Here is a 10,593-nt window from a genome sequence, read left to right on the forward strand (position 1 = left end):
TTCCAGCGTATGTCGCGCCGAGTGCGGATCGTCGCGCAGGGAATTCCTGTGCTGTCGCTTCTCATTAGTCCACGTCATTGCCGATGACACGGCCTCACAAAACACGGACGTGGATTGGCCAGTGACACTGACACTAGCCAATGGCTAATGTTCGGTGCTCTGTGGGCTCCACCATCATGTTTGTGTTTCATCCATGCCGTCCATCAATTTTCTTGAATTATTTTATAATGTAATCCAAAAAATGAAGTAGATCCAAACCTAAATGGACACACCACGAGAAGCAGTGTTGATTCCCGAGGGCATAAAAGTTTTGGATCAGGCTAATATTTGCCTTTTCCCCTTCTTAAGTCTAAGGGTTTGTACGAGGTAATCAACCAATTAGATGTTAAATTAATATTACAGTGGACCGTGGGAGGTTTTTAATGGTACACATTTGGCCGATACCATTTTCTGGCAGTGTGGTTCACCTGATATTTGGATATATTTTTTTCATGAGATCTAGCAAGGAAAAAGAAATAAAAAACTTAAGACATGTTTTGTGAGACCGTTATAAATTTCAGCTTGACCAAGGCTTTTTATAAACTTGAACAGTTTTTAATGGTAGACATCCAATTCCTACTATACTGTCCACTTGAGATTTGATTCTGACTTATTTTTTATATAAAAACCTACAATAATTTTATTTTTTTAAGATGGACGTAATATAAAAACTACATCATGGTGGGACCTATATAAATTTTGAGTTTTTTCCTACAGTCTCCTTCACATTTAAGCCAGCAACTTTATTACACCCGTCCAAACTTACTATACCAAACTATGCCCACGATGTACGGGCCAGACCAAAATACCTCCGCCATTTCTTCTAGAAGTGGATTGGCTTGTGTGCGAAGACAACGCTGACGCTCAAGACCTCCGAGTTGTACGAACGGTTCAGAAGAGATCAAAGTTACATGGGCCCCACAGTTATGTATTCATCATATACACTACGTTCATCCATATTTCAAGATCATTTCATAGCATTAACTGACCACATCATAAATAGCAGCAGGAAATTTGATTTTCACCGTTAAAATTTTCGTAGGGCCCACCAAAACATTTATTTTCCATCCAATCTATTCATAAGGTCACAAAGACCTATATGAAGAGGAAAAACAAATTTCATATTGATCCAAAACTTTCGTGACCCCTAAAAGGGTTTTAATTGTAAACGTTCAATCCCCCATTGCCTTTAGAGTGTGGTCCACTTGATAGTTAGATCTGTCTAATTTTTTATCTAAAGCCTTAATATGAGCTCGCCAAATAGATGGACGGTTTGGATATAACGCATACCTCATGATGGGACCCACAAAAGCAGTGGGGGATTGTCGTGGCAGTCTATATGTGTGTGTGTGCGCGCGCGCAGTCTGCCACGACAATACCACCATATTGGTAGTAATGCCGTGGCAGTCTATACAATTTTATTTTTTTATTTTTTTTTACAAGGAGAACTTTTTCCCCCTACATTTTTCTCTAATGCATATTTATATAAATATGTATATATAAGCATATAAAAATTTAAATATCTCTTTTTATTCATTTATTTCTTTATTCATTTAACAACCATATCTCCTAAACCAGAATGAGTTACTTTGACATATCATATATGATTTTGGGGTAGGAGAAGCTCCTTTAGCCAACCAACCTAGTTATTTTCCAAGATTCCATCAGGTCGATGGTCGAAAACCCATTTCATTCACTTCGCGGTTAATTTTAATCAGTTCGCGGTCAATTTCATTCACTTCATTGTCAATTTCACTCACTTCGCGGTCAATTTCATTCACTTTGTGGCGATTTCTATTCACTTCGCGGTCAATTTCAATCAGTTTGCGGTCAATTTCATTCAGTTCGCAGTCAATTTCATTCAGTTCACAGTGAATTTTATTTACTTCATTCACTTCACGGTCAATTTCATTCACTTTGTAGTCAATTTCAATCAATTTGTGGTAAATTTCATTCCCTTGATTCACTTCGCGATGAAATTCATTCACTTTACTGTGAACTTCACTCTTTTCGCAGTCAATTTCATTCACTTCGTGATCATTTTCAATCAGTTCGGGATCATTTTCAATCAGCTCGCGATCAATTTCATTCACTTTGCAATTAATTTCATTTATTTTGCGGTGAATTCCGTTCACTTCGTGGTCAATTTCATTCACTTCCCGATGAATTTTACTCACTCCGCAGTCAATTTCATTCGATTTGCGGTGATAATGGAAGCAAATAGTGAACAAGGGAAAGCCATTAGGCGAATCGACCTAGATGCTAGTAAGCTTCTCAGGGAAGCGAACAAGTGTGTGAACATTGACAAGTCAATCTTATGAAGCGTGCCCGGGGTCGAAATTGACAATGAGTTCCACTAGGGTGGTGCTTTCCATCATTGGCTTTCATCGACCTTATCAGGGTGAGATAGATTACACAAAGGTAAGAAGAATGATTCTGGCCACGAAATATCAACGCTCCTCCTAGTCAATCACATAACTCATTAAGGTCCATTGACATTCCTACAAAGTGACTGAAATTCACCGTGAAGTGAGTGAACTTCATCACAAAGTGAATGAACTTTATTGCAAAGTGAATAAAATTCACCGCGAAGTAAATGAAATTATAAGTGGACTACACCACATGAAACAATGATCAATGGCTATTAAAAACTTTTTTATGGGCCACAAAAGTTTTGGGCCAAGCTGATAGTTGTGCTTTACCTTCATCCATGTCCATGTGACCCTATTAACATGTTGGATGGCTAATAAACTTCGCAATCAATTTCACTCACTTTGCGATCAATCTCACTCACTTCGCGGTCAATTTTGTTCACTTCGCGGTCAATTTTGTTCACTTTACGGTGAATTCCATTCACTTCATTTACTTCGAGGTGAATTCCCTTTACTTCGCGGTGAATTTTCTTTACTTCACGGTCAATTACATTCATTTCGCAATGAATTTACTTCACTTCACGTGAATTCCATTCAATTCATCTACTTCGTGGTGAATTTTCATTCACTTCGTGATCAATTTCATTTACTTCGTGGTGAATTTCCTTCACTTCGCGGTCAATTACATTCACTTCATTCAATTCGTGGTGAATTTCCTTCACTTCGCGGTGAATTTCCTTTACTTCGTGGTGAATTCCATTTAATTCATTTACTTCGCGGTGAATTTTATTCACTTCATGGTCAATTTCATTCACTTCACAGTGAATTTTCTTCACTTCATAGTCAATTACATTCAATTCACGGTGAATTTTCTTCGCTTCGCGGTGAAGTTTACTCATTTCGCGGTGAATTCCATTCGATTCATCTACTTCATGGTGAATTTCGTTCACTTCATAGTCATTACATTAACTTCATTCACTTCGCAATCAAATTCTTTCACTTCGCGGTTAATTTACTTCACTCTGCGGTCAATTCCCTTCAAATTGTGGTGAATTTCCTTAACCTCACGGTCAATTCCATTCACTTTGTGGTGAATTTCCTTCACTTTACGGTGAATTTCCTTCACTTCATTCACTTTACGGTGAATTTCTTTCACTTCGTGATCAATTTCATTCACTTTGTGGTGAATTTCCTTCACTTTATGGTCAATTCCATTTACTTCATTCACTTTGCGGTCAATTTCCTTCACTTCATGGTGAGTTTCCTTCACTTCACGGCCAATTTCATTCACTTCGTTCACTTCGCGGTGAATTTTCTTCACTTTACAGTCAATTCCATTCACTTCACTATGAATTTCCTTCACTTCACGGCCAATTCCATTCACTTCGTGGTGAATTTCCTTCACTTTGCTTTCAATTCTGTTCACTTCGCGGACAATTTCAATGTCTATATGTCACGCCCTGAAATCCGGGTACAACGTGTGCACCCTCAGGCCTAAGTTTCAGTTCGTAACTCGTACACAAAGTGTACTAACTTAATTCCTTAATCAATTTAATTATATGTGATTATTACATTTAGTATAAGTTCCACCATAATCCCAATCACACATACATAAACATTTAGCACCAATAAACTATACATATATAAATCTTAACAATCAATTCCATTCACTTCGCTGTGAATTTCATTTACTTTGTTGTCAATTTCATTCACTTCGCGGTCAAATTTCCTTCACTTCACGCCCAATTCTATTCACTTCGCGATGAATTTCTTTCACTTTGCTGTCAATTCTGTTCACTTTGCGGACAATTTCAATGGCTACGTGTCACGCCCTGAAATCCGGGTACAAAGTGTGCACCCTTAGACCCGAATTTCAGTTCGTAACTCGTACACAAAGTGTACTAACTTAATTCCTTAATCAATTTAATTATATGTGATTATTACATTTAGTATAAGTTCAACCATAATCCCAATCACACATACATAACATTTAGCACCAATCAACCATGCATGTATAAATCTTGACCATCTTAAAAATAAAATAAACCTTACAAATTATTCATTTATTATACAATCATACTACGATTATGTTTATTTCATGCTAATTTTGTTTCAATGAAATAAATCTAAATAATTTATTAAAATCTCAAAATCAATATTGATATGCATTATACGTTAATCAAACTATGCTAACAAATAAATCACATAATTAAAAATTGTCTAATATCGTCACTTCATCTTTAAATAAGTATGACCATGTTTCACGTTGGTTGTGTTCAGATACAGTAGATCATTCCGGTTCTTGCGCCACATCATCTGTTAATAGTTCATCTGTACGGTTTTTCCATCAATAAAAATGTAACCTGACCAGACTTAGTGAAATAACCCAGCATGGTTCATAACTGTAGCAATTAAAATAATACAAAAACATATGTACAATGATATGGATGTAAAATGATGTATAAATGCATCAGATGAGATGATCGTCCATCTGCTTTGGTTGGAGGTCATCAACCCACATCCACCCGTTGGGTAGGCCTAGTCATAGCTCGCATCTGGTAATGCTCTACCAGGATCAATATTTCTTCCAGGGAGGGTCCCTAGGATCGACCATGCATTATGCAAATGCAATGAATAATGGATGATATATAAATACATATTTTTCATATTTGGCATAGTTATCTTCATCAGAATATTCACATATAAATTTAGCGTACAATTATCATATCAAAATACTCAAATCAGAAAACCAATCAAACAATCACAACGATTTATTTTTATTTTAATAAATTATGAGACAAGCTAAGCTACTTGCCTGAGTCCAGTAGTATAAACTCCGCAATATAATTAAGTTGGATTGAATCCCGAGGTCCCATCAATTATAACAACGATATTATTATTAATCTATTTTTATTACATGGTGAGACTTAGAGCTGGGCGAAATAGACCCGATTCGGTGGATCCGACCCGATCCGACCCGGTTAGAACCTATTCGACGGTCTGGATCAGTGCGATCGGGTAGCCCCATCCAGATCCGAAATCTTTTCGGGTCGAATTCGAATTGGCCCTGATCCGACCCGACCCGACCCGAAAACCGATCCGAATGGATTCGGACAGATCCGATCCTACCCAATCCGAAGTAGTTCTTTTGATACTTCTACCTTTTCCTGTGGTATGGTCCGCTTAAGCTTTGGATATACATCAATTTTGGGTTCAACCACTAAAATGATATGCAAAAATGAATGAACGGTGTGGATACATCACATGCATTCAAGGTGGGCCCCAACTGAGATTGCTGTGTACAATAGCAAAATGATTTGCTGTGTACCGCACACTGCACACAGCTACTACATAGCTGGCTTTCAACCTAGGTGTAGGTACGTGTCGTGCCAAGACGATGCTACTCTATTCAAAGGAGATCAACGTTATATGGCCCCATAGTGATATTTTTATTATATCTACACCGTTCACATATTTTTACAGATTAATTTAGAGTATTATACAAAAAAAGGCGACCCAAAAAGGGTTTCAATGATAAACCTTTAATATTCACTGCTTCTTTCAATGTGGCCCACTTAATAGTTAGATCTATCTTATTTTTTGTCTCAAGTCATAAAATAAGCTCGAAAAATGGATGGCCGGTTTTGATATAACACATGTACCATGATCAGACCCACTTAACTTATTAACGTGACGTCAATACCGTGTACCACATAACGCATGAGACAGTCCCATTAACGCCATTCACAGCTGTAAACAGCTGTAACTTTTAAACGTCGAGCGTTGTATGAACGGTTCAAACGAATTCAACATGGGCCCCACAATGATGTATTTATTATATCCATATCGTTTAACCGTTTTTCATGATCATTTTAGAGCATTCGGTAAAAAAATGAATCATATCTGAAGCTCAAATGGACCACGCCGAAAATAACAACGAGGATAATGATTTTCACCGTTAAAAAATCTGATCAGTATTGTACCTAATCCGATCCGACTCGGTTTCCTTGGCCGAGTCGGACTCGGTTCGGGTCAGGCCAACAGGGTGTCGGATCTGATTGGATGGCATGTCCCAAATCCGGCCCGGATCGGAACAAGCTCAGGTCAGCATATGTAGATCTCGGACAGAATTAGGTTGGGCACAATCCGATCTGACTCGGTCCGATGCCCACCTCTAGCGAGACCTACCTTTGATTAACATCGTAAGTGGTCAGATCTAAAATAATCAAATAAAATATAAATTTTTTAATTTTTATTTCAATCTTTTATTTCCCTTTTAAGATCATAAAATTAATTGGAAATTATTTGATCGAGGTGGCCCATCGGATGATCAGATCATTTAGATTTTTGAGGTTTTTTTATGTTTTGCCTATACACATTAGATGAATGGTGTGGATCAAACCACAAATACACTAATGGCCCATCTTGACCTTCTACGCTAAGTGATACCACACTTACGCAAAAATTTAAGATTCTCTTATTAAATACTTCTATATCTAACTAATGTGGCCCTTCTGATGGTCAGATTGATATGAAATTTAATGCCCTTGTATATTTTGACTTTAGGGATCATATGATCTGTACAGATCTAATCTAATTTGATCAGATGCACACTAATTACAATTACATAATTTTAGACTCCCCTCACCTTTACATTGTATCTACCCATAATTTAATATAGTGAATGTGTGACCGATTCACATCGTTCATTGCATACATCAAATTAAATTATATTAAATATAAAAAAAATACTAAAATGAGGACGATACACATACCTGATGTAAGCAATCCAAAACTCTCTTTCTCCATTTCTTTGTTGTCGCTGGTAAACTTTTTGTTAATATCTAATTTCGATTAGAATTCTTTTTCCATTTGAGTATTTGAATCTTGAGAGATGCAGGGAAGGTTAGAGGTATATTTAAAATATACGGGTTAATTATATAAATAGGATAGGAGATAAGATAGATTTAAAATAAATATAAAATAAAGATAAAATTCAAAAAACTCTTTTATTATTATTATTAGTAAATTTTCACGGCCTTTACACTGCGGTTATAATCCGTAGCCATAGGGAACCCTAGCTATCAAAAATCACATTTATAATAAAAAATAGGGCCATTTTGGTCCAATAAATGTGCGTCCATACAGCAGGCAAGTATTCTTGAAAGTTAAGTATGGAAGGGCTTAGAAAGGTGCATGGCCCATAAGTGCGTCATACAATAGGAAAAATCTCTATAAATTTCACACATTAAATAATTTCCACATGTAGTGTAACACATTTTGTGAAGGGAAGAATAAATGTTTGACAAGCTGAACTTTTATAGGCCCATCATGATCGTGTGTTAGATTCACAATCTATATATATATATATTTCATTTAGTTGAAGGCATGAGACTATGAGGTAGATCCAGGCTCAATTGGCAACTCTAGGAAATAATATGAATTTTTTGGTGTGCCATTATTAAATGTAAAATGTTAGATGGTAAAAAACCTCATAGTGGAACCTAAGAAGGCTTCAATGGTAGTTGCTTAATACTTTTTCTTTCCATGGTGTGGTTTAGTTGAGTTCTGAATGTGCTTCATTTTTGAGCTCATGCTTTAAAATGGCTTGAGAATATTTATGAACAGTACTCATCTAACAAATAAATCATGACAGGCATACAAAAGTTCTATACATTAAAAGTTGTGCAACGGCAATATGTAGAGGCCATAGAGATGTTAGTAAGAAATTAATTAGTATACGTTTAAAAAAAATTCACAATAGAAAAAGATTCCAAAAATCCGTCGAATTAAAACTTAGGTGGGCCATGCCATAGAAAACATGCCTACTCTTACCGTGTGGGACCCTTATATATCAGGCATATCTCGGTGGGTCCACTCACAGAGTCGATTACCCATGCATTTCCAAGTGGTGGAATTTGATTGCGCCACATGGCACTATCAAAGATGAACCCACACAAAAACACTACAACCAAAGGAGTCAAAGATGGGCCCATTCAAATCTCGCCGGTCATTATCGATATCTTTGGCATCAAATAAAAAGAGTTGGCAGTATAGGACTGGATTTTAACCTTAGTGGACCTTTATTGGATACCGATTGCATATAACTACAAATTACATTAGTTGGAAGATAGTGGGCCCACTGCAGATCGCATTAGTTGGAAGATAATAGGCCCACTGCATATCTTTACGAGATATCCATCCATACCTTCTATTGGGTTTATCACAATGTTTATATGCCATTCAAATCATCTATAAGGTCATCCTCAGGATAAATAGATTCAGAATTTTTGTGGCCCACTAATGCTTCAACGGTGACATTTTATTGTGTGGTCCACTTTAGTTTTGGATCTGTATCAGTTTTGCACTCATCTACTGGCATGAAAATGGATGAACGGAGTAGATTTATCACAAACATCACAATGGCCCACCTAGCTTCGGACAGCAGGAAGTGGGGATTGCAACTAATCTGTTTTCCCCTTTATCGTGCATCTAAGGTACATTGCACTGGTTGGACGGTCTCGTTCGCATACACCTTCCCACGTGGACGGTCAATTTATGAAAAAGACCGCTCTACCGTATTACTTCAACCAGTTCGTACGAATACGCGACTATTCATTCATCCAAACCGTTGGGATAGTGGGCCTCAAAAAGATTCCATACCCACTAACCTTCTTCCAGATTCACACATTCTAGCGGTAGGATATTTAACCGTTCATCCCTTGACCGTTTATTGTAAGACATGGAAGGCTCAACGGTTCGGATCGTCGTATCAACGGTCTGGATCACTGTAGAGCGGCTCTTACTTGAGTAATTGGAAACCAAAAAGCAGTTGATGAATGATGATATACAGAGTCACAAAGGGAAAGTACAATAGAAGAGCAAAATCGGATTAGTTGTTATCCGTAATAGCTGTTTCCCTGACCGTGGGGCCCACATGTATGTATATATATCCACACCGTCTATCATATTTTAAAAATCATTTTCTGTAATGTTGCAAAAAATGAATCAGATTCAAATCTCAAGTCTACCACACAGGAGGTATTGAATTTCCTCCATTGAAAACTTTTTGGAGCTATAGATGTTTTGAATCAAGATGATATTTGTGTTTTACCTTCATCCAGGTCTTTGTGACCTTATCAACAGGTTGGATTGAAAATAAACATTACGTGGGCCCTTGGGAGTTTTGAATGGTGGTCGTTCAATGACCACTGTTTCCTGGGGTGTGGTCCACTTGAGAAGTGGATCTTCTTAATTTCTTATACACATGCCCTAAAATGATATGGGAAAACTAATGGAAAACATGGATATACAAAAACTAAATAAATGTGGGCCCCACAATCAGGGAAACACCACTGCATCGTTACCTGGTTAAAGCACCTAATCTCTAGAAGAGGAAAGTGGGGATCAGAATCCTCCACGAGGACCACAACCCCTGTTTTATGCCTTAAGAAAAACACCCAAGTAGACCCACTGAGATGGTTTTATCAAATCCAATCCGTTCATCAGGTGCTGTGGTCGATATTAGGCGTTGAAACTGAAAATCAGCAAGACCCACAACTTATTTGTAACACATCACAGACAGCATTAGGAGGGACCGCCAACAATACGTTTGTATATATCGCAACTGATGGACGCAAAAGATGTCACTCTCACAACATGGTGGGTCCCACCGAGCGTGGGTGTTTTACCCGCTAAGCGGAGCGGATTAGCTGTTACCCGGGAACAGCTTAGTGGGTGTTATCCTAACCATGTGGAGCCCATCTTGATTTATTTTTTGTATATCCACACCGTCCATCTGTTTTTATGTCTTATTGTAGGACGATATGCAAAACCTTAAGAAGATCCAATGTCATATGGACCTTACCACTAGAAACAGTGATAAATGACCATTAAAACTTTTGTGTGGCCCACAAAAGTTTTTTATCAATACGATATTTGTATTTTCCATTCATCAATATCTTATTGAAATTATCAACAGATTGGATTTCAAATAAACATTACGAAAAACATTACAATAGGCTCTTTGGAAAATTTTAACGGTGAGACACTCAATCAACGCTGTTTCCCATGGTATGGTCGACCTGATATTTGGATTTACATGATTTTTGGAAAATTGTCCTAAAACTTTCTGAAGAAATTGATGGACGGCGTGGATATAATAAAAATCATCAATGTGGGC

This window comes from Magnolia sinica, chromosome 6, assembly GCF_029962835.1.
Source record: "Magnolia sinica isolate HGM2019 chromosome 6, MsV1, whole genome shotgun sequence".
NCBI classification, from domain to species: domain Eukaryota; kingdom Viridiplantae; phylum Streptophyta; class Magnoliopsida; order Magnoliales; family Magnoliaceae; genus Magnolia; species Magnolia sinica.